This window comes from Tachyglossus aculeatus, chromosome 2 (genome assembly GCF_015852505.1).
Source record: "Tachyglossus aculeatus isolate mTacAcu1 chromosome 2, mTacAcu1.pri, whole genome shotgun sequence".
Taxonomy (NCBI): Eukaryota; Metazoa; Chordata; class Mammalia; order Monotremata; family Tachyglossidae; genus Tachyglossus; species Tachyglossus aculeatus.
Genome location: NC_052067.1, coordinates 17164179 through 17189603, shown reverse-complemented (window position 1 = coordinate 17189603; position 25425 = coordinate 17164179). Strand labels below are relative to the sequence as shown.

Here is a 25425-nt window from a genome sequence, read left to right as displayed (position 1 = left end):
GTAAACCACTTCCATATTTTTACCAAGAAAACTGTAAGGATTCACTACCAGATAACTGCAGGTGGAGGGGGGGGGGCGTTCTGGGAGAGATGTGTCCATGGGTCAGAGATGACTCGACAGCATAAGACATTTGTTAAGCGCTTACTATGTACCAACCACTGTTCTAAGTGCTGGGGTAGATAAAAGATAATCAGGTTATTGAGAGCTTACTATCTGTGGAGCACTGTACTAAGCACTTGGGAGAGCACAATATAGCAATATAACAGACACATTCCCCGCCCATAGTGAGCTTACAGTTTAGAGCTAACGGTCTGACAGATTGTTTTTCGTTAAGCAATTACTAAGTGTTGGGGTAGATTCAATATAGGGATTAAATCCCCCTCTCTATGATTTAAATCCAAGTGGGACAGGGATTGTGTCCAACCTGATTACCTTGCATCTACCCCAGGGCTTAGAAAAGTGGTGGACATATAAGAATTTAACAAGTTCTATAATTATTATTAGTTCCTCCCCCTGAAGAGCTCACACTTTCCCTCTTTCCCAATACTATCCTGTGAGGAGCTGTCAAATAATTACATCATTGCTTACTTTGCTCATCACTAGGAACAGGAAAAGGAAAATCTTCAGCCAAATGGACATCATCATCCTCATTTCCAAATACATTTACTAAAGGGCCAATCAATCAATCAATCAATTGTATTTACTGAATGCCTACAATGTGGAGAGAGTAAGCACTTGGGAGAGTACAATACTAACTCAACACAATCTCTGCCCTCAAGGAGATACAATCAATGAGGGGAGACAGATGATAAATAATTTACAGATAGGTGAGAGAAGGAAAGTAGAAATGTAGATGAGTGCGCACTCAATAGAAGTAAAGCTAAAAAAAAGCTAAAAATCCATTAGTTAATGCACTTGGTGGGTCTAGACATCATAAACAAGTCAATAGTCAGCACATCCCCACCACATATAGGGATATATCATGATACTCTGTTGCTTCCTCTCCCTAAATTTTAACATCTCCCCTCGTTAAATTGTAACCTCCCTAGAGGGCAGGGATCTGGCCTCCCACATCTACTGCACTCTCCCAAGCGCTTAGTTCAATACTCTGAATACACTAGGTATTCAATAAATTCCTCTGATTGATTGACTGATGGGGACAGTTGAGTGAACTAGTTGAGTGAACTATGACCTGGGAAGAAGAGAAATTAACTGTGGGGTGGGGGGGTGGAGGAGGAGGAGGACAAGGAGGAAGCAGTGTGGTTCAGTGGAAAGAGAACGGTCTTTGGAGTCAGAGGTCATGGGTTCAAATCCCGACTCCGCCAATTGCCAGCTGTGTGACTTTGGGGAAGTCACTTAACTTCTCTGTGCCTCAGTTACCTCATCTGTAAAATGGGGAATATGACTGTGAGCCCCTTGTGGGACAACCTGATCACCTCGTAACCTCCCCAGTGCTTAGAACAGTGATTTGCACATAGTAAGCGCTTAATAAATGCTATTAGTATTATTATTATTAGCAGTACTATCTGGCCAGTATAAACATCATGGTTTGAACAAGGAAACTTGCCTTCATATGGCCTGCTGTGTGACCTTGGACAAGTCACTTGACTTTTCTGTACCTGGGTTACCTCATTTGTGAAACGGAGATTAAGACTGTAGGCCCCAGATGGGACAGGGACTGTGTCTTTGATTATATCTATCCCAGCACTTTACAGTGCTTGGCACAGGGCAAGCACCTAACAAATACCAGAATTAGTAGGCTGTCCATCACCTCGCCCCCTCCTACCTCACCTCCCTTCTCTCCTTCTCCAGCCCAGCCCACACCCTCTGCTCCTCTGCCGCTAACCTCCTCACTGTACCTCATTCTCGCCTGTCCCGCCGTCGATCCCCAGCCCACATCCTTCCCCTGGCCTGGAATGCCCTCCCTCCACACATCCGCCAAGCTAGCTCTCTTTCTCCCTTCAAAGCCCTACTGAGAGCTCACCTCCTCCAGGAGGCCTTCCCAGACTGAGCCCTCTTTTTCCTCTCCCCCTCCATCCCCCCACCCTACCTCCTTCCCCTCCCCACAGCACTTGTATATATTTGTACAGACATTCTATTTATTTCACTTGTACATATTCACTATTCTATTTATTTTGTTAATGATGTGCATATAGCTATAATTCTATTCTGACGATTTGGACACCTGTCTACACGTTCTGTTTTGTCATCTGTCTCCCCCTTCTAGACTGTGAGCCCCTTGTTGGGTAGGGCCCGCCTCTATATGTTTCTGACCTGTACTTCCCAAGCGTTTAGTACAGTGCTCTATTTATTTATTTTACTTGTACATATCTATTCTATTTATTTTATTTTGTTAGTATGTTTGGTTTTGTTCTCTGTCTCCCCCTTTCAGACTGTGAGCCCACTGTTGGGTAGGGACTGTCTCTATATGTTGCCAACTTGTACTTCCCAAGCGCTTAGTACAGTGCTCTGCACACAGTAAGCACTCAATAAATACGATTGATTGCTCTGCACACAGTAAGCGCTCAATAAATACGATTGAATAGCATTATTATTATGTGGGTTCAGAAGGTCCACACCACAGGAGCTCTCCTACTTTCAGTCCCTCTACTCTGAACAACAATGTGGCACCCACTTTTCTGCATTTGAGAACAAACTCTACTGAAGTGGACCTAATTGTGAAGTCAGGACTATCAGAGGTTCCAAAGAGCTGAAATTATTTAAAGCACTTAGGAGCACAAAGACTCCCTAGGGGGAGGAGCCAGGAAACGGACCCAGTTAAATGAAAACAGTGGAAGTCTTTTCTAAGCCATTTATCCTTGTGATCTTGTCCAGAGTCCAAAGTCCAAAGATTAACACCACAAAACACGACAGAGAAAAATCCATTAGGGGGAAGAAAAGAGCATGGTGCCAGAGGTCATGGGTTCTAATCCCCGCTCTGCCACTTGTCAGCTGTGTGACTTCAGCCAAGTCACTTAACTTCTCTGGGCCTCAGTTGCCTCATCTGTAAAATGGAGATTAAGACTGTGAGGCTCACGTGGGACAACCTGAACACCTGTATCCCCCCAGTGCTTAGAACAGTGCTTTGCACATAGTAAGCGCTTAACAAAAGCCATCATTATTATTATTATTTCTTGGTGACATTTTTATTTGGATGGAGGGAGTCCAAATGGGAAAATATTAATATTAAAAGGGAAGCAGCATGATCAAGTGAAAAGAGCATGAGGTGGGAAGTCAGGAGACCCAGTTTCTAGTCTCAGCTCTGACAATGGCCTGCTCTGTGACCTCAGGTAAGTCATTTAACCTTTCTGAGACTGGTATCCTCAGTTTCCAAGCCCACTATTGGGTAGGGACTGTCTCTATATGTTGCCAACTTGTACTTCCCAAGCGCTTAGTACAGTGCTCTGCACACAGTAAGTGCTCAATAAATACAATTGATTGATTGATAAAAATGGAATAAGATACCTGCTGTCCCTACATTTAAATTGTTAATCCTGGGTGGGACACTCACTGTATCTGTTCTGCTGTGTTTAATAGTAATAATAATAATTACAGTATTCATTAAGAGCTTACTATGTGCCAGGCACTGTACTAAGTGCTGGGGTAGAAACAAGAAAACCAGGTTGGGACCGTCCCTGTCCCACAGAGAGCTCACAGTCTTAATCCCCATTTTCCAGATGAGGTAACTGAGGCACAGAGATGTGACTTGCCCATGGAGATACAAAAGCAGCAGAAAAAGTGGCAGTCAGGATTAGAACCCAGGTCCTTCTGCCACCCAGGCCCAAGCTCTACCCACTAGGCTATGCTGCTTCTCAAAGCAACTGTCAGAAGTGGGATAGGAACCAGTGCCTTCCCCCTAGACTGTAAGCTCCTTGTAGGCAGGGAATGTCTCTACCTACTTTATTCTATTGTTCTCTCCAAACCTGCAAGCGCTCAATAAATACTTCCATTCATTCAATCATATTTATTAGCACTGACCTTCGATTGGTTGACTAAACTAACCACCAGGCAGGCCTATAGAAACCTCTGCTGCTCAGTAATAGTCGTGGTATTTATTAAGCCCCTACCAAACAAAATGAACTGTATTAAGCATTTGGAAAAACATATTCCATTCCCACAAGGATCCTACAAGCAGCGTGGCTCAGTGGAAAGAGCCCGGACTTTGGAGTCAGGGGTCATGGGTTCAAATCCAGGCTCTGCCAATTGTCAGCTGTGTGACTTTAGGCACGTTACTTAACTTCTCTGTGCCTCAGTTACCTCATCTGTTAAATGGGGGATTAAGACTGTGAGCCCCCTGTGGGACAACTTGCTCACCTTGTAATCTCCTCAGTTCTTAGAACAGTGCTTTGCACATAGTAAGCGCTTAATAAATGCCATTATTATTATTATTATTATTACACTCTAGTGGAGGAGACAGCTGTAGACAGGTGTAAAAATATTCACCTGTATAAAGTCCAATAATGGAAAAGCCCCTAACCCAGACACCTCTCTTCCCTTGCTTGGGCCCCACCCCAAATGATTTCAAGTGCTTAGTACAGTGCTTTGCACACAGTAAGCACTCAATAAATACCATTGATTTCTAATCTTCCCATTCATATTACCCCAACAGCCACTTCAACTTCACCTAAACTCTTAAGTACTCATGTACTCTCCTAGCACTTATTTTACATATTCTATCACTTCCTCCTATCTGTAATTTTTTAATGGCTGTCTCCCCCTCTAGACTGAAGGCTCCTTAGGGACAGGATCATATCGATTCATTTAGTGTGCTCTCCTAAGTGCTCAGTATAGCGTTCTGCACACAACAGATAAAATTCTACGAATTGACTGTTTTGTTTGCATGGGAAGGTCCAAGCTAACCATTTTTTTATGGTATTGGTCAAGCACTTTGTACCAAGCACTGTACTGAACGCTGGGGTAAGTACAAGGCTGACAGTCCATGTACTACATGGGCCACATAGTGTTAATCCCCATTTTACAGATAAGGGAACTGAGGCCCAGAGAAGTGAAGTGACTTGCCCAAGGTCACATGGCAGACAAGTGGGGGACCGGGGATTAGAATACAGGTCCTTCTGACTGTTAGGTCTGTGCCCTATCATCAATCGTCATCAATCGTATTTATTGAGCGCTTACTATGTGCAGAGCACTGTACTAAGCGCTTGGGAAGTACAAATTGGCAACAAAATTATTATCCATACGCCATGCTACTTCTCTTCCCTTGCATCTTTACCCTTTCAGTAGAAGCCCAATATTTAAATTTAAAATGTAGCCATGGTATGGATATTAATTTGCTACACTGATTCAATACAAGTAGCAAACATTTGTAATTAACCTAAGTGCACCAGTTTCCTACTGATTGTAACATAAAAAGCTGTTTTGGCTTACCAGCTTTAATGTGAGCTTTCTTTGGAATACACCTACAGAATGTACACAGACTATCAATTAATTTTGATTTTTTAATTGTGTTCAAGAACCCTAAATTTATTTTTGTAAACAGAATAATCATAATAATAATGATGGTATTTATTAAGCACTTACTATGTGCAAAGCACTGTTCTAAGCACTGGGGAGGTTACAAGGTGACCAGGTTGTTCCACGGGGGGCTTACAGTCTTAATCCCCATTTTACAGATGAGGTAACTGAGGCACAGAGAAGTTAAGTGACTTGCCCAAAGTCACACAGCTGGCAACTGGCGGAGTCGGGATTTGAACCCATGACCTCTGACTCCAAAGCCCTTGCTCTTTCCACTGAGCCACGCTGCTTCTCTATAAGAATAAGTTTTGAAAAAATAAATATCCCTTATGGTTTGTTTGATTTTTATCTATTTCAACCATTTTGTTTAAATCATTTCCAGTTGAATTTTTTCAGTTCTTAGTGTTTCTCTCTTTGTATGTCTTTTTCTTAAAATAGGTTAACAATAAAATCACATGAGGTTCACGGTTACATGCTTGATGTGTCATTGTTCAACCAAGAAGCTGAAAGTAATTTTAAATCAAGTCAGCACAGCATGGCACAAATACAGAAAAAAATTCTAGTTTTTATTTAATTCCAAGATATGTTTCCTAGAAGTCACAGGACAAAGCTTACTGGTTTTCTGGAAATTCATATAACGGCCTTAAATTATTGGTGACTAATTTTTTTTATTTTCCTGAAGAAACATTAGTTGCAGTAGCTGAATAAACTGTCCTTTAAGAATTCACTCCAAGGTAAGTTGTATTCTTAAACCCTTTATAATGATAAAAAAATAAAATTATAATTGCTTCCTGCCAGAAATTCTGGGTCTTGAAGACTCTGACATGATACATTGGTGGCCTTGTAGAAAGCAAACAGGTCTGCGAGAAAGGAGACCTCATCATCAGACTGAGCCCCTTCCTTCCTCTCTCCCTCGTCCCCCTCTCCATCCTCCCCATCTTACCTCCTTCCCTTCCCCACAGCACCTGTATATATGCATATATGTTTGTACATATTTATTACTCCATTTATTTATTTTATTTGTGCATATCTATTCTATTTATTTTATTTTGTTAGTATGTTTGGTTTTGTTCTCTGTCTCCCCATTTTAGACTGTGAGCCCACTGTTGGGTAGGGACTGTCTCTATATGTTGCCAACTTGTACTTCCCAAGCGCTTAGTACAGTGCTCTGCACACAGTAAGCGCTCAATGGATACGATTGATTGATTGATTGATTGGTAATTATTGAGTGTTTATCATGAGCAGAGCACTATACTAAACACTTGGGAGAGTACAATTCAACAGAGTTAACAATAATAATAATGTGCCTTACGATGTGTCAAGCACTGTTCTAAGCACTGAAGTACTTAGAACGCTTAGAACAGTGCTTTGCACATAGTAAGCACTTAATAAATGCCATTTTTAAAAAAAGTAGACTCAAGATAAGCAGGTTGGACACAGTCCCTGTCCCACATGGGGCTCACAGTCTTAATCCCCATTTTACAGCTAAGGTAACTGAGGCCCAGAGAAGCGAAGTGACTTGCCCAAAGTCACACAGCAGACAAGTGGTGGAGCCAGGATTAGAACACTCAGGCCTGTGCTCTATCCACTAGACCATGCTGCATCCCAGAGTTGGCAGACCCGTTCTCTGACCACAGCAAATTTACAATCTAGAGACCTGGTTCTAATCCCAGTTCCGCCACTTGCCTGCTGGGTAACCTTGGACCTGTCATTTAACTTCTTTGTGCCTCAGTTTCCTCATCTGTAGAATGGGAATTAAATACCTGATTCGTCCTTTCCTTTGTAAAATGCCAAACCCACAGGGGAAAGAGATTGGGTACAAACTGCTTATTCTGTTACAAACTGCTTATTCTGTATCTACACCAAATGCTTAGCATATAACAAGCACTTAATACCACAATCTGTACTATTATTATTACTGGCCTGATATTAGGCCGGCCATTTGATAACACAAGGGAGCTGTTTCAGTAGGTGTGCGTGGTTTGCAGGGGTCGGGGGGAGAAGAGAAACAGCTAAATAATAATAATGATGGTATTTATTAAGCGTGTACTATTTGCAAAGTGCTGCTCAGGGGGTCATGTTTTTTAGACTGTGAGCCCACTGTTGGGTAGGGACTGTTTCTATATGTTGCCAACTTGTACTTCCCAAGCGCTTAGTACAGTGCTCTGCACACAGTAAGCGCTCAATAAATACAATTGATTGATTGATTCCAAGAGGCCTTACCCGATTAAGGCCTCGTTTCCCCTATTTCCTCTCCCTTCTGTGTCACCCTTGCACTTGGATTTGTAGGGTTTATTCCCTCCACCCTCAATCTCACAGCATTTATGTACATAGCTATCATTTATTTTAATGTCTGTCTCCCCCTCTAGACTGTAAACTCCTTGTGGACAGGGAACATCTCTCTCAGCTCTGGCTGTATTGTACTCTTCTAAGTGTTCTGTACAGTGCTCTGCATACAGCGAGAGCTCAAAAAAAAGACAACTGATTGCTTGATTGACTGTTGAGGGGATTCGATGGTCTGACAAACCCCACCCTAACCAGATTGTTTAACCCACAAAAGCCTCCATTTAGTTACTCCTTTTTTTCCAGATAAGGCCTCAGAAATGGTCTGATTTTCTGATAGCCCCAGGATACTATTACTTAAGCTCCTTGGAGGCAGAGAAGATTTCTCCTCCTTATGTGGGCTCCAAGAGTTTAGAACAATGAATTGCATTCAGCAGGCACTCAATCAATCAGTGCTATGTACTGAGCATTTACTGTGTGCAGAACACTGAACTAAGCACTCAAATATCTCTACCACTACTTTTGCACCTCGATTTGCAGTGTCCCTAGTAATCTCCATCTCTCTGAAGAGTACTTGAGTTCCTTCAAATTGGGAAGCAGTAGATTTTAAGGCAACTCAGACTGGAACACTACACTTGAACTTCAACATGCCTAATTAGTTTAATTAAGGTTTCTGCTGAGCGGATTATTAGTGTCCTTTGAGAACTGAAGGATATCATTACTCCCCCTTTTCCATGGCTCCGTCTGAAAAAAAAATTTCTTCTTCCTTATGCCAGCCTAATTTTCTGGTTATTAATTAAGTATAACGTGCATATTATCATTTTTTCTGCTGAAGCAACACTGAGAGGTTTTAAGCCTGTTTTAAACTCCTACTGTTTTGCCCTTAAATGGCCTACAATTAGGCCTCAGCATTAAATTCTGAACACCAAACACAACTAAAATCAAAATAATTTAAAAGCTGAAATCCCTCAGAAGGGCTGATTTCATTGTTGTCCCGATGAAAAGCCAGTCATTGTTGACTAGTAGTCACTAAGAGCAAATGGTAATTATTGAGTTTACTGGGTGCCAAGTCCTGTACTAAGTGCTTGGGAGAATAAAAAACAATAGAGTTGTTAGATATGATTCCCCTTGTGTTTTTAATGGTATTTGTTAAGCACTTACTTAGCACTTGGCAGCATGGCTTAGTGGACAGAGCACAGGCCTGGGAGCCAGAAAGGTCATGGGTTCTAATCCTAACTCTGCCACTTGTCTGCTGTGTGACCTTGGGTAAGTCACTTCACTTCTCTGTGCCTCAGTCACCTCATTGTAAAATGAGGATTGAGACGGTGAGCCCCACGTGGGACAGGGACTGTGACCAACCCAATTTGCTTGTATCCACCCCGGCGCTTAATACAGTGCAGTGCCTGGCGCATAGGAAAAATCTCGGTTCTGCCACTTGTCAGCTGTGTGACTTTGGGCAAGTCACTTAACTTCTCTGTGCCTCAGTTACCTCATCTGGAAAATGGGGATTAAGTCTGTGAGCCCCACGTGGGATAACTTGACTACCTTGTATATACCCCAGTGCTTAGAACAGTGCTTTTAAGTACTTAATAAATGCCATCATTATTATTATTATAGGAAGCACTTAAATATCATAATTATTATTATTATTACTACATGCCAGGCACTGTACAAAGCACTGGGTAGATACAAGATAATCAAGTTGGACTTTATCCATGTCCCACATGGGGCTCACAGTTTTAATCTCCCTTTTTCAGATGAGGCAACTGAGGCACATAAAAGTTAAGTGACTTGCCTCAGGTCCAAGACTGAACTCCTTATCTTCCCTCCGAAAACCTGCCCTCTCCCTGACTTTCCCGTCACTGTAGACGGCACTACCATCCTTCCAGTCTCACAAGTCCACAACCTTGGTGTCATCCTCGACTCTGCTCTCTCGTTCACCCCACACATCCAATCTGTCACCCAAAACCCGCCGGTCTCACCTCCACAACATCGCCAAGATCCGCCCTTTCCTCTCCATCCAAATCGCTACCACGTTAGTACAATCTCTCATCCTATCCAGACTGGACTACTGCATCAGCCTCCTCTCTGATCTCCCATCCTCCTGTCTCTCCCCATTTCAGTCTATACTTCACTCTGCTGCCCGGATTATCTTTGTGCAGAAATGCTCTGGGCATGTCACTCCCCTCCTCAAAAATCTCCAGTGGCTGCCTGTCAACCTACGAATCAAGTAAAAACTCCTCGCTCTAGGCTCCAAGGCTGTCCATCACCTCGCCCTCTCCTACCGCACCTCCCTTCTCTCCTTCTCCAGCCCAGCCCGCACCCTCCGCTCCTCTGCCACTAACCTCCTCACTGGGCCTCGTTCCCGCCTGTCCTGCCGTCAATCCCAGGCCCACGTCCTTCCCCTAGCCTGGAATGCCCTCCCTCCGCACATCCACCAAGCTAGCTCTCTTCCTCCCTTCAAAGCCCTATTGAGAACTCACCTCTTCCAGGAGGCCTTCCCAGACTGAGCCCCCTTCTTCCTCTCCTCCTCCCCACCCCCCCACCCTACCTCCTTCCCCTCCCCACAGCACTTGTATATATTTGTACAGAATTATTACTCTATTTTTACTTGTACATATTTACTATTCTATTTATTTTGTTAATGATGTGCATATAGCTTTAATTCTACTTGTTCTGACAATTTTGACACCTGTCTACATGCTTTGTTTTGTTTTCTGTCTCCCCCTTCTAGACTGTGAGCCTGTTGTTGGGTAGGGATCGTCTCTCTATGTTGCCGACTTGTACTTCCCAAGCGCTTAGTACAGTACTCTGCACACAGTAAGCGGTCAATAAATACGATTGAATGAATGACAGTAGACAAGTGGTGGAGTTGGAATTAGGAATCACGACCTCTGGCTTACGGGCCTGGGCTCTAGCCATGCTGCTTCTTGCTCTGCTCCCTATTGTCAAAGAGCCTACAAAACAGAGGATCAGGAAAGTTTTATCTTTATGTGGTTTTTGTTGTTGGATGATTGAATTTTCATTACCCACACGTGATGCAGATCTCCCTGTATATTAAGCACGTGGGAGAGTACTTTAGAGCTGGTAAACATGAGTCCTGCTCTCAAAAAGTTTACACACTGGGGGGAAGATGCTAAAATAAATTACTGGTGGGAGGGTGCGTATAGGGTGTAAAGATATGTACATTTAACTAGTGGGGGAATCGTTTAGTACTCAAGTACTTAGGTGACAAGGAAATGCTAAAGTGGCATTTTGGTGGGGTAGTAGGGTGAGGGAGATGCTAGATTAATCAGGCAAGGCCTACTGGAGGATAAGTGATTTCAGAAGGGTTTTGAAGATGGGGAAGAGCAGTGATTCATGGGCTCTGAAGGAGAGGGAGGGCAGAAGCATAAGGCTGGCAGTGGAGAGATGAGAATTAGAAGAAACAGGGAAGCAGTGTGGCTTAGCGGAAAGGGCATGGACTTGTGAGTCAGAGGCCATGGGTTCTAATCATTCATTCAACTGTATTTATTGAGCACTTACTGTTTGCACAGCACTGTACTAAACGCTTGGAAAGTACAATTCAGCAATCAAGAGAGACAATCCCTGTTAATCCCAGCTCTGCCACCTGTCTGCTGTGTGACCTTGGGCAAGCCATTTAACCACCCTGTGCCTCATTTACTTCATCTGTAAAATGGGGATTAAGACTGAGCCCCACGTGAGACAACCTGATTACCTTGTATCTACCCCATATGGGCTCAATCCCCATTTTACAGATGAAATAACAGGCACAGAGTGGTTAAGTGACTTGCCCAAAGTCACACAGCTGACAATTGGCAGAGCCGGAATTTGAACCCATGACCTCTGACTCCCAAGCCCATGATCTTTCCACTGAGCCATGCTGCTTCTCTACTCCCTACCCTATTCCTTCGCCTATACACTGGGTCTATGTCCTTAATGATGATGATGGTATTTGTTAAGTGCTTACTGTGTGACAGGCATTGTTCTAGGTGCTGGGGTACAGAAGCAGCGTGGCTCGGTGGAAAGAGCCCGGGCTTTGGAGTCAGAGGTCATGGGTTCAAATCCCGGCTCTGTCAATTGTCAGCTGTGTGACTTTGGGCAAGTCACTTAACTTCTCTGTGCCTCAGTTGCCTCATCTGTAAAATGGGGATTAAGACTGTGAGCCCCCTGTGGGACAACCTGATTATCTTGTAACCTCCCCAGCACTTAGAACAGTGCTTTGCACATAGCAAGTGCTTAATAAATGCCATTTTTAAAAAAAGAGCTTGCAGTCTAGAGCGGGAGACAGACATTAATATAAATCAATAAACTACAGATATGTACATAAGTGCTTAGTACAGTGCCTGGCATATAGTAAGCACTTTACAAATATCATTAAAAAAAACAACACTTGGCAGGGCACAACTAAGACAAAGTTCTCACCTCCCAAGGAGTTTGTAAGAGACCAACAGGAGAGACCTGCAGACACAAACTACTCACAAATAGTTTAAGGAGAAAGTAACAACAAGCCACAGCAGTTAATAGCAGAAACTTGGTTCAACAGATGTGTCCCTTAATTTAAGTAGATAATAGTTTTAAGTTTTAACGGTGCCCCTGTTTAGGACGAGGACAATCCCGACCTGATTATCTTATACCTTGCATTACCCCTGTACTTAACAAGGTGTTTGGCACCTAGTAAACACTTTACAAATGCCGTAATTGGAAAGTGATTACATTACCCAGGAAAGTGAGGCTCAATGTTGAAAACACACCCACTACTCATAAAATCTTGATGGATAAAGAAAAAAACCTCAAATATGTACAAATAAAAGCAACAGAGCCCTAGACTGTGCGTGCTCCTGGTGGGCAGGGAATGTGTTTGATGTCTTATTGTACCCTCCCAGGCGCTTAGTACAGTGTTTTTCACACAATAAGCGCTCAATAAATACAATTAATAATATAAAGGTAATTAAATGCCTGTTCTCCTTGCAAGTAAAACTGAGAGCCCCATGTGGGACAGTGACTGTGTCCGATCTGGTTAATTTAGTGTAGGATTTAGTTTAGCATTTAGTTTAGGGCCTGACACAGAGTGGCCACTTTACAAATACCATTAAAAATATTTTCTATTAAAAATCATAGAAAAATCCATTTTAAGAGATAGGTCTTGTCTTGCCAAACTAAGATAAGAAGGACATTCCACAAACCAGCTTGACTTGATTGGAAGGGGAGCGGAAATGCAAATATGTCCAGACTCCAAATAGGCTAAGATATCTTAGAATTCTCCCCCTCTAGACTCTAAGCTCATTATGGGCAGGAAACGCGTCTGCTAATTCTCTGAATTGGGGAAGCAGCATATGGGCTAGTGCCTGGGCCTGGGAGACAGAAGGACCTGGGTTCTAATTCCTTCTCCACCATTTTTTTGCTGTGTGACCTTGGGCAAGTCACTTCTCTGTGCCTCGGTTACCTCACTGGGAAAATGGGGATTAAGACTGTGAGCCCCATGTGGGACAGGGACTGTGTCCAACCTGATTAGCTTGTATGTACCCCTGTGCTCAGAACAGTGCTTGACACAGCATTTAAAAAATATCATTATTATTCTCCCAAGACCTTAGAACAGTGCTCTGCACAGCATTAGTACTCAATAAATACCACTGATTGCTTGATGAAAGCTCTTACGGAGATGAAACTATATCTTGCATTTGCTGCATAGACGACCTAGTACTGTCTCTCAAGGCAAGCAATTCAACATTACAGTCAGTAACTAGTATGTGCAGAGCACTATATTAGACACTTGGGCACATATCACTGAAAACCTGACCCCTACCTTAAAATAAAAACCACCCAAAACTAAATGGAAGAGACCAGAAATGACCAAACATGAAATGAAGCAGGTGCAGTTGATAAAAACAAAAGTAAACAAATGGTATCGATAAGAGACACACTGTGGTTCAGTGGAAAGAGCACGGGCTTTGGAGTCAGAGGTCATGGGTTCAAATCCCGGCTCTGCCAACTGTCAGCTGTGTGACTTTGGGCAAGTCACTTAACTTCTCTGTGCCTCAGTTACCTCATCTGTAAAATGGGGATTAAAACTGTGAGCCCCCCCGGGACAACCTGATCACCTTGTAACCTCCCCAGCGCTTAAAACAGTGCTTTGGACATAGTAAGCGCTTAACAAATATCTTAAAAAAAAAAAAAAAACGACTACGTACAAAAGTACCAGGAAGGTTTATGGGATGGCATGACATCCCCTGTAACCTGAGGAATAACAACACACCTAACAAAACTCTGAAAATTTAGCGGGGTCAATCGAGATATCTGTTGCCTCGATGCGATGAAATTGTGAAGTTGAGGTTCCTGATTTATGAAAGTATGAATTTATAGTAATTACAATCTGGCAGTCAAGATTTGATTTAACAAATGACTGGCAGAAGAAAGGCATTTTAAGAAGCGACGAAGTATTGCAAGAAACAAGCAAGAGTGGAAATTTCACTGGCAGTTCCACCCCTAAACGGTTGCGGTGGACTGCTTTACAAATACAAAAAGTAATTACAAAATGCTCCTGTACTTTCCAATAACCACTGCGGTTAAGCGACCTTCTTCCTCTTCCTGCAGACTAGAAGACGCCCAAATCTTTCGCAAAGGAATGCCCTTCTTGTCTATATAAAACCACCACTCTTGTCAAATAACCTAAGCACGTCAGATAGCCCATATTTCAAATAAAAGAAAACCAAAAAAAACCATGCAGGCCAATTTTTCATTTCTGTGATCTAGACAAACACAATCGTAAGCAGGAGATGACTTGCAAAATCACTCTAGACGCCCTCCAGTATTTGAAACTAAAGTTAATACAGGGTTCTGGCTCTCATCTTCAGACTGAATAAAATAAGACCCAACAGAGGTTCTATATTGGGCTTTGGCCAGCTAGGCTAAGTAAATCAACACAGATCTAAGCACCCGAATTGTACTTTCCAATCGCTTAGCACAATGCTGAGCACATAGTAAACGCTCAATAAATATGATTGAATGAAAGATTCTAAGTGTAAGAGAAATTAGACACGATATTAAAAGCTGAAAGACAGTCTGATCTGATAGTATGGTATCTACCACACAATTTAGCACAGTAATTGGCACATAGTGAGCACTTAAAATACCACAACAATTCACTACTTATTTGGGCAAGTTGGAAGAAATTAACAACTGCTTCAGTGCAAGGATAGCTGGGTCACCTTAAGGTTTAGGTCTTGCCTGCTCCCAATCAATCATCTGTATTTAATGAGCACCTTGCCAGGTAGAGAGCACCATACTAAGTGTTTGAGAAAGTACAACAGAATTAGGAGGAGTGATCCTGACAGACAAAAACTAGAGTCAGGAGGAAAAAGAAAATGGTCAGGGGCTATTTTACAAGCCGGACTGGTCCGAGTCCACAGAGGGAAGGATCACGGCCTAGTGGAAAAAGCATAGGCCTGAGAGCCGAAAGGCTGGATTCTAAATCCCAGCTCTACCATTTAATAATGATGGTTATTTGTTAAGCGCTTACTATGTGCCAAGCACTGTTCTAATCGCTGAGCACTGTTGCCTGCTGTGTGACTTTGGGCAAATCACTTCACTTCTCTGTGCCTCAATTTGCTCATCTGTAAAATGGGGACTGAGACTATGAGCCCCATGTGGGACAGGGACTGTGCCCAACCCTACTTATTACTTGTATCCACCCCAGCGCTTAGTACAGTGCCTGGCACATAGTAAACACTTACATACCACAATTAATTAGTTACTTAGACCGTAAGCCCCACTTAGTGCTGGGACTGCATCTGACCTGATTATCTTGTATCTGCTCCAGAGAGTACTATGGTGCTTTGCACCCAACAAATAGCTTAAAAGGATGGCAAGGCTACCCTGGCACTACCCCTGAGGAGCTTTTCAGCACTGGGTCTCTACTGAGGGTGGGGTCTGAGGCTGCAAAAAAAAATCCCCCAAACCAGGCTTCTACTCCATCTCCTCCTAACCTCCCCCAGCTCTGCACCACGGGGCAGGAAGCAAGCCAGGCAAGCCAAGAAAAGGCCAAACCCAACAGACAATGGATAGCTTTTCTTATCCTTAACCAAGAAAGTCGACCTTTGAAATGCATCTTGAGATATTAAAGAGTAAAATAAACCATATGACTGAGGCAGAAGTGACCAGGGATGTCACTGGAATTCCAATTATCCTATCTAATAAGTACAGCTTTAAGAGCAAAGGACTTCCTCTAAAACAAAAGTGACACCTAGGCTCTAGGCTCCTTATGGGCAAGGAAATACATCTACTTACTCTGTTTTACTCTCCTAATCATTATATTGTATTCTCCCAAGGACTCAGTATAGTGCCTCACATATAGTAAGGACTCAATACCATAATTATTACTATTATTACAGTGCTCTGCACACAGTGATACGATTGACTCTTCGATTGATAGGACAATATCTAAGAGTAGTTTGGATAACGCCATCCTTGGCAAACTCGTTAATGCCACGTGAAGGCAGGATTGAATGCCTTACTAAACTTTAGTAAGGTTACGCCTCTCTTGTCCATGTGACCTATCACCATTAAATTAGGGAATTGAAATGGCCTGGCACAATTTGCTCTCCACAAAGTCTTGTTGGAGTTTCCTAAAATCTTTATCATCAATCGTATTTATTGAGCGCTTACTATGTGCAGAGCACTGTACTAAGCGCTTGGGAAGTACAAATTGGCAACATATAGAGACAGTCCCTACCCAACAGTGGGCTCACAGTCTAAAAGGGGGAAACAGAGAACAAAACCAAACATACTAACAAAATAAAATAAATAGAATAGATATGTACAAGTAAAATAAATAAATAAAATAGGGTAATAAATATGTACAAACATATATACATATATACAGGTGCTGTGGGGAAGGGAAGGAGGTAAGATGGGGGGACGGAGAGGGGGACGAGGGGGAGAGGAAGGAAGGGGCTCAGTCTGGGAAGGCCTCCTGGAGGAGGTGAGCTCTCAGCAGGGCCTTGAATCTAAAATCTTTATGTTCTTCCAGGTTGTTCCAGGTGGTGATTCTAGGTCATCGCTCCAGGTAGCACTGTGAACATGAATGGTGTGTAATTATCAGTTATCCCTCCCCAACCCCAGCCCATTGTAAAGATGCATTTTCAGTTTTCAGAGACTCTCTGTTCAGTTCATTCATTCAATCATATTTATTGAGCACTTACTGTGTGCAGAGCACTGTACTAAGTGCTTGGGAAATGCAAGTTGGCAACATATAAAGACAGTCCCTACCCAACAGCGGGCTCACAGTCTAGAAGTCTTCCATAAGTTCTCAAAAATAATCACTAGTGGCTCTGCAACAGCATCTGCCAACTCCTTATATACTCTAAGGTTTTTGAGATACTTTCCCCATTCTGTTCACATCTGATCCTTCTTGGTCAAGGCAGAAGGGAAAAACAAACATTAAAAGCCGGCACTATTCTAGTGCCATCTGCTATCTGCTTTCCCGTCTTGCTTTTCAAGGAAACGACATTTTCTCTGTGATTAATACGGAATAATTAAAGAATATTTTGATTGCCCTTCATGTCTCGTGCTAACTGGGTACCCTTTCTAGTATTAGTCTATTAATTTTTTTATGTAGTAGCACTACGTATTTGTGCTACTTTATATTCTTTGTTAGAGACCTGGCCTAGTTTCTCCTCTTAATCACTTTTCCGTTTGCCCTTTGGGTCTTTTTTAAATACTAGTATGATATGTTCTTATGCTGCAGAACTATCTTTTCAGAAAATAGGCAACTTTCTTGGACTCCTTTTCCCTTACCTAATGACAATAATAATAATAATGATCATTATTTTGGTATTTGTAAAGCACTTCCTATGTGCCAACCATTGTGTTGGGGTTGTGCTGGGGTATATAACTATACAATCTGATCAGACAAAGTCACTGTTCAAAATAGGACTTACCATCCAAAAGGGAGAGAACAGGTATTTTATCCCCATTTCATAGATGAGGAAATTGAGGCATGGAAAATTATATGATTTGCCCAAGGTTACTCAGAAGGCAAATGGTGGAGCTCCTACCATAAGCCATCCCAAACACATTGCTCCTCTAACACCAACCAACTCACTGTGCCCTGAACTCCTGTTCCTCACTGCCAACCTCTTGCTCACATCCTCCCTCTCGTCTGGATTCCCTCCCCTTCATATCCATCAGACCACTACTCTCCCCATCTCCAAAGCCCTACTAAAATCATAGCTCCTCCAAGAAGCCTTCCCTGAATAACTTCTTTTCCCCACCTATTCACCCTTGGGTTCTAATCCCGGCGCTGCCACTTGTCTGCTGTGTGACCTTGGGCAAGTCACAACTTCTCTGGGCTTCAGTTACCTCATCTGTAAAATGGGGATTGAGACTGTGAGCCCCACGTGGGACAACCAGATTACCTTGTATTTACCCAAGCGCTTCGAACAGTGCTTGGCACATAGTAAGCACTTAACAAATACCATAATTATTATTATCTGTAATTTATTTTAATGTCTTTTCCTTCCATTGCATTGTAAGCACCTTTTGGGAAAGGAGCTTATCTACCAACTCTACTGTACTGTGTCAAGTGCTTGGTACTATGTTCTTCACCCAGTAAGCACTCAGTAAATACCACTGTTGATGATGTTCTTCCCACAATAAGCCCTCAACAAATACCACTGATTAATTGATTGACTGAGCCTAGATAGGAACCCAACTATGATGATGATGATTACAGTATTTCTTAAGTGCTTACTATGGGCCAAACACTGTCCTAAGAGCTGGGGTAGATACAAGGTCATCAGGTTGTGCCACGTGGGGCTCACAGTCTCAATCCCCATTTTACACCCAGTCATTCATTCATTCATTCAATCGTATTTATTGAGCGCTTACTGTGTGCAGAGCACTGTACTAAGCGCTTGGAAAGTACAAGTTGGGAACATATAGAGACGGTCCCTATTCAACAGTGGGCTCACAGTCTAGAAGGGGGAGACAGAGAACAAAACAAAACATATTAACAAAATAAAATAAATAAAATAAACATGTACAAATTAGAGTAATAAATACGTACAACCATGTATACATATATACAGGTGCTGTGGGGAGGGGAAGGAGCTAAGACGGGGGGGGGGGATGGGGAGGGAGAGGAGGGGAAGAGGAAGGAGGGGGAGGGGAGAGGAAAGAGGGGGCTGGGCTCTTGCCACTAGGCCATGCTGCTTATCCTTTACCCTTCTTCCCTTCAGGTCCTCCTCAGGGAGATCCTATTAAAATTTACTTTTCCAAAAGTCATTTATCTTGCTGACCTCCCTTCTCTTAGAATTTTGAATACAATCATCACATGATTTCTTTCCCAAGGTCTCTATTGACCTTCAGATCCCTAACTAATTTTTCCAGTTGGTAATTCAGCTGTTACCATGCCTTCAAACTATTTTGTTTTTACTTGATTATTTACTGATTTGAGGGGTTTTTTTTTCCCCACCAGTCTGTGCTCTCACTGAGAATATGGCATGCTGAGCACTTAAAAATTTTCTTTGCATCTGTAGTGGCTGGAGTTTGACAGCAGAACTGAGTACCAGTGGGGTGAGTTTTCATCTCAGTTTAGCCATCTATTTCCTGGAAATCAGTCAACTCCCCTGTGCAGCAGATGTCCTATAAAGAGGGGCTGCCAATTACTCTTCTTATTTGAATTTAGGGAACATTAGTGGTTAATATATAACAAGTCCTTTGCCCTTCTCAGAAAAAGGTTTCAACTGGTCATTGGTATTTACTGAGTGCTTACTGTGTGCCAAGCGCTGTACTAAGTGCTTGGGAGAATACAACAGATTGGGTAGACACATCCCCTGCCCATAATGAACAGTCTAGACACATATAGACATGACACAAGATACTCTGAAACTTCCAAGACTGTTAATAATATTCCTAATATTTATTTTCAAATTAACACTCATGTCTTCCTATTTGTAAAGGCCTCTGATTAGGCCTCTATAGGACCTAGTTTCCAATCTAACCAGCATTGTTTTCAAAGGCCCAAACCTGGCCAGGGCAGAGAAATGAGGCTGTGTCTTTCCCCAGTGTCACCCCAGTCTAACATCTTATTTCTGATTTTCTTCTGAACGTGGTCCCACCTTTTCCAACAGTCCGACATTCCTCCTAGACTGGCTGGGGAGAACATCTGACCCAAATATTGTACCACCTTCGAGGAAAACCCTAACCGAAAGGTTTCCTTTGCCTTGAAGAACAACAGAGAAAAATCCCACTCCAAGTGGTTTTTGTTCTTCAAGACAACGGAAACAACAACAACAAAAATCCCACCCCAAAGCCACCCCGTTTAGGAACGAAAGAATATTCATTCCAGATATCCATCTCCTCCCACCAGCCCTTCAATAATGCTATTTATTAAGCGCTCTGTGCTAAGGGATGGGAGAGATGCCTGATCATGGGCCCGGGCGCTCCCAGCTCTAGTTTATTTCAACCGATTTGCTTGTATCCACTCCAGTACAGTGCCTGGCACATAGTAGGCGCTTAACAAATACCACAATTATTATCATCCCTGGAAAAACGAACCGGTCCCAACCTGGCTGGAAGGCCCCTCCTCTCCACCTCGCCCCCAGCCCATCCTTCCTCTACTGGGCTCCCAAGGGCTTAGTACAGTGCTTTGCACACAGTAAAGGCTCAATAATACGATTAATAATCATAATGTGGGGGCATATTTGTCCAGATGCGGTGCCGGGAGGGAAGGGGAGTGGGGGAGGAAAGAGAGGGGGAGAGAGAGGGAGGTACGCCCACCCACCCACACATCCATGGACCCAGGTGTCCTCACCCCCCGGCAGCTGATCGGGAGACGTCGCAACAAAGCAGGGGGCACCTGCCAGAACTTCTCGCCCCCCTCCTCCTCGGGCTCCGGGCCGTCAAATTGCTGATTCAACTGGAGCAGGAAGCAAGAAGCTGGGATCTGGGAGCAAGGATCTGGAAGCAGGGATCTGGGGGTGGGGAGCTGGGAGCTGAGAGCAAGGATCTGGGAGCAGGGAGCAAGGAGCTGGGAGCAGGAATCTGGGGGCGGGGATCTGGGAGCAAGGAACAGGGATCTGGGAGCAGGGAGCAAGGAGGTGGGAGCAGGGACCTCGGGGCTGGGATCTGGGAGCACGAAGCTGGGAACAGGAATCTGGGGTGCGGGGAGTTGAGAGCAGGAATCTGGGGGCGGGGATCTGGGAGCAAGGAACAGGGATCTGGGAGCAGGGAGCAAGGAGGTGGGAGCAGGGACCTCGGGGCTGGGATCTGGGAGCACGAAGCTGGGAACAGGAATCTGGGGTGCGGGGAGTTGGGAGCAGGAATCTGGGGGCGGGGAGCTGGAAGCTGGAATCTGGGAGCAGGGACCTGGGGGCTGGGAGTAAGGATCTCGGGGCTGGGAGCAAGGAGCTGGAAGCAGGAATCTGGGAGCAGGGAGCAAGGATCCGGGGGCCCGGAGATGAACGCAGGGCTCAGGGAGCAAGGATCCGGGGGCTGGGAGCTGAAAGCAGGGATCTGGGAGCAAGGAGCAGGAGGCTGGGAGCTGGAGGCAGGGACCGGGGAGGAGGGATCTGGGGGCAGGGAGCAGGAGTCTGGAAGGAAAGATGTGGGAGGTGGGAGCCGGAGGCCGGAGCTGTGCCGCCGTTGTTGCTGTGACTGCAGCCAAGCAGAGGCCGGTCCCGGGCCCACATGTGACCCACCAACCGCGACTCCTCTTCCTTCCTTTCTTCCTCCCTCCTTCCGCCGGCCCTCCAACCCCACACCTGACCGCCCTTTTTTCTTTTTTTGTAAATGGTATTTGCTAAACGCTGACTATGTGCCAGATACTACACTAAACGCTGAAGTAGGTACTAGCTAATCCGACTGGACGTGAGCCGCGCCTCACGTGGAGCTCACAGTCTTGATCCCATTTTACAAATGAGGGCCCCAGGGAAGTGAATTGTACTTTCCAACTCTGCACACAGTAAGCGCCCAATAAATACGACTGAGTGAATGAAAGTGACTTGTCCAAGGTCACACAGCAGACAAGTGGCTGAGACAGGATTAGAACCCAGGTCTTCCAACACCCATGCTCTTTCCACTAGGTCACACTGCTACAACAACCAGGTTGGGCAAAGTGTTTTGAGGGGGGCAGACCCAGTTCAGACAATTATTCCCTCACCACCACCACACCGCCCCTTCAGAGCCTTATTAAAGGCTCATCTCTTCCAAGAGGCCTTCCCTGACTTAAGCCCTCCTTTCCTCTTCTCCCACTCCCTTCTGCATCACCCCAAATGCTCCCTTTATTCATCCCCCCTCCCCTACCCACAGCACTTATGTCCATATCTGTCACATTTATTTATATTATTATCTGTCTCCCCCTCTAGACTGTAAGCTCATTATGGGCAGGGAATGTGTCTGCTTATTGTTATACTGTACTCTCTCCCAAGCGCTTAGTACAGCCCTCTACTTGTTGTGTTGTCTGTCTCCCCCTTCTAGACTGTGATCCCATTGTTGGGTAAGGACCGTCTCTATATGTTGCCGACTTGTACTTCCCAAGCGCTTAGTACAGTGCTCTGCACACAGTAAGAGCTCAATACAGTTGAATGAATGAATGAATGTTAAGTGCTCAATACATACACTTGAATGAACTGAATGAATGGATGAGTTCAACGGCTGCTCCTTTTCCTCCCCCACTTCATCCCCATCCCCCTCTCCCAACTGGCCCATCTTCCCCAGTGGTGCAGGACTATGTGTGAACCATCCCAACAGAGCCCCTGACCCCCAGTAGCTGCCCACAATTTCCAAGGCTCTTGCTCCTCCAGGCTTTGCCTTCATTCATTCATTCAGTCAGTCAATTGTATTTATTGAGTATTTACTGTGTGCAGAGCAATGTATTCATAATAATAATTATGGTATTTGTTAAGCGCTTACTATGTTGTCAGGCACTGTACAAAGTGCTGGGGTGGAAACAAGCAAATTGGTTTGGACACAGTCCCTGTCCCACATGGGGCTCACATTTTCAATCTCCATTTTACAGGTGAGGGAAATGAGGCCCCAAGAAGTGAAGTGACTTGCCCAAAGTCACACAGCAGACAAGTGGCAGAGCCGGGATTAGAACCCATGACCCAGGCTCTATCCATTACACCATGCTGCTTGTCCAGTATACAGACATTCCCTGCCCATAAGGAGCTGTTCCCATTTAACCCCAGGCAGACCCCAGCCCCATCCCCAAAAACACATTCAGCATGAAACGCACAAACATGCCCAGTGGGAAAACAAGCCTGTGTAAAAGACTGTGAGGTCCTTGTGGGAAAGAATGTGCCTGCTCGTTGTTATAATGTACTCTCCCAAGCGCTTAGTACAGTGCTTTGCATACAGTAAGCGCTCAATGAATATGATTGAAGAAATGAATGAATGAAAGAAGTATCTCTTCCACTATTTTAGGGAGCAAGGCCCTGACTAACTAGAACAGAGGACTCTCTTCACTCAAACTAATTCCCATCACTTTAAAGGTTGATTCCTGCCAAGAACTCTGCAGCAATTCACAGTAGTATCCAAATAACCTTAGGCCTAGATTTAGAGAAGTTAATAAAGACTTTGAACTAGATTTCATAATCCTGGTAAATACATATTTCTAGGGGCCTGATAGCCTCCCAACCGCCTTCCCTTGAAGGTAGGAATTGAAATGCTATCCTATCCCGACTGGATTACTGCATCAGCCTCCTTTCTGATCTCCCATTCTCCTGCCTCTCACTGCTTCAGTCTATACTTCACTCTGCTGCCTGGATTATCTTCGTACAGAAACGCTCTGGTCATGTCACTCCCCTCCTCAAAAATCTCCAGTGGTTGCCTGTCAACCTTCGAATCAAGCAAAAACTCCTCACTCTCGGCTTCAAGGCTCTCCATCGCCTCGTCCCCTCCTACCTTACCTCCCTTCTCTCTTTCTACAGCCTAGCATGCACACTCCGCTCCTCTGCCGCTAACCTCCGCACTAGGCCTCGTTCTCGCCTGTCCCGCCATCGACCCCTGGCCCACGTCCTACCTCTGGCCTGGAATGCCCTCCCTCCACACATCCACCAAATTAGCTCTCTTCCTCCCTTCAAAGCCCTACTGGGAGCTCACCTCCTCCAGGAGGCCTTCCTAGACCGAGCCCCCCCCCCCTTATCCTCTGCTCCTCCTCCCCTCACCATCGCCCCACTCTCTCCCTCTGCCCTATCCCCTTCCCCTCGACAGCACTTGTGTATATTTGTAATTATTTATCATTCTATTTACTTGTTAAATCATGTTTATACATCTATAATTCTATTTATTTTGATGGTTTGACACCTGTCTACTTGTTCTGTTTTGCTATCTGTCTCGCCCTTCTTGACTGTGAGCCCATTGTTGGGTAGGGACTGTCTCTGTATGTTGCCGAATTGTACTTTCCAGGAGCTTAGTACAGTGCTCTGCATACAGTAAACACTCAATAAATATGATTGAATGAATGAATGAAAATGCTATTAATACCTGGCTTTGGTCCTGTAGTTATCATACCTATAATTGTATTAATCAAGCAATCAATCAATCTATCGCATTTATTGAGCACTTACTGTGTGCAGAGCACTGTACTAAGCGCTTAGGAAGTACAAGCTGGCAACATATAGAGACAGTCCCTACCCAACAGTGGGCTCACAGTCTAGAAGGGGGAGACAGAGAACAAAACCAAACATACTAACAAAAGAAAATAAATAGAATAGATAGGTACAAGTAAAATAAATAAATAAATAGGGTAATAAATATGTACAAACATATATACATATATACAGGTGCTGTGGGGAAGGGAAGGAGGTAAGATGCGGGGGATGGAGAGGGGGGCGAGGGGGAGAGGAAGGAAGGGGCTCAGTCTGGGAAGTCCTCCTGGAGGAGGTGAGCTCTCAGTAGGGCCTTGAAGGGAGGAAGAGAGCTAGCTTGGCAGATGGGCAGAGGGAGGGCATTCCAGGGCCGGGGGAGGACGTGGTCCAGGGGTTGATGGCGGGACAGGAAGGCTCAGTAGGTGCGAATGAGGTTGTCGTTAATGTAACTAGGTGATAACAAGGGCCTTTTTCCCGGGGTGGGGGTCGGGGGGGGAGTCAGTCAGGACCGGACCGGGAAGGGGGGTTGGGGGGCACTATAAGGAAGGTCGCTTAAGTGGGGGCAGGGGCGGGTGGATGTCTGTTTCCCCCTCTAGAGTGAAAACTCGTTATGGGAAGAGATCTTGTCTGCTAATTCTGTTATATTGTACTCTCCCAAATGTGTAGTACAGTGCTCTGCACATAGTAAGCACTCAAACATGCTTCAAACATGCTAATGAAATCTTACTCCCCTCCTCAAAAAGCTCCAGTGGCTACCAATCAATCTGGGCATCAGGCAGAAACTCCTTACCCTGGGCTTCAAGGCTGTCCATCCCCTCGCCCCCTCCTACCTCACCTCCCTTCTCTCCTTCTCCAGCCCAGCCCGCACCCTCCGCCGCTAATCTCCTCACCGTACCTCGTTCTCGCCTGTCCCGCCATCGACCCCCGGCCCACGTCATCCCCCGGGCCTGGAATGCCCTCCCTCTGCCCACCCGCCAAGCTAGCTCTCTTCCTCCCTTCAAGGCCCTACTGAGAGCTCACCTCCTCCAGGAGGCCTTCCTAGACTGAGCCCCTTCCTTCCTCTCCCCCTCGTCCCCCT

General features: G+C 44.6%; 1 protein-coding gene across 3 annotated transcripts in view; it reads right to left on the bottom strand.

The window, feature by feature from the left end:
* The window catches only part of SNX10 (sorting nexin 10), a 79302-nt gene that overhangs the window by 43427 nt on the left and 10450 nt on the right, over positions 1–25425 (bottom strand). The window contains exon 1 of one of the 3 annotated variants that reach the window (XM_038770961.1): positions 20570–21361. The exons of 1 other annotated variant lie outside the window; for it this stretch is intronic. The gene's annotated coding sequence lies outside the window, so the exon portion shown is untranslated. Of the gene's footprint in view, positions 1–14963; positions 14984–20569; positions 21362–25425 lie in introns of those variants that run through there. One more of the 3 variants, XM_038770979.1, reaches the window with a different exon arrangement.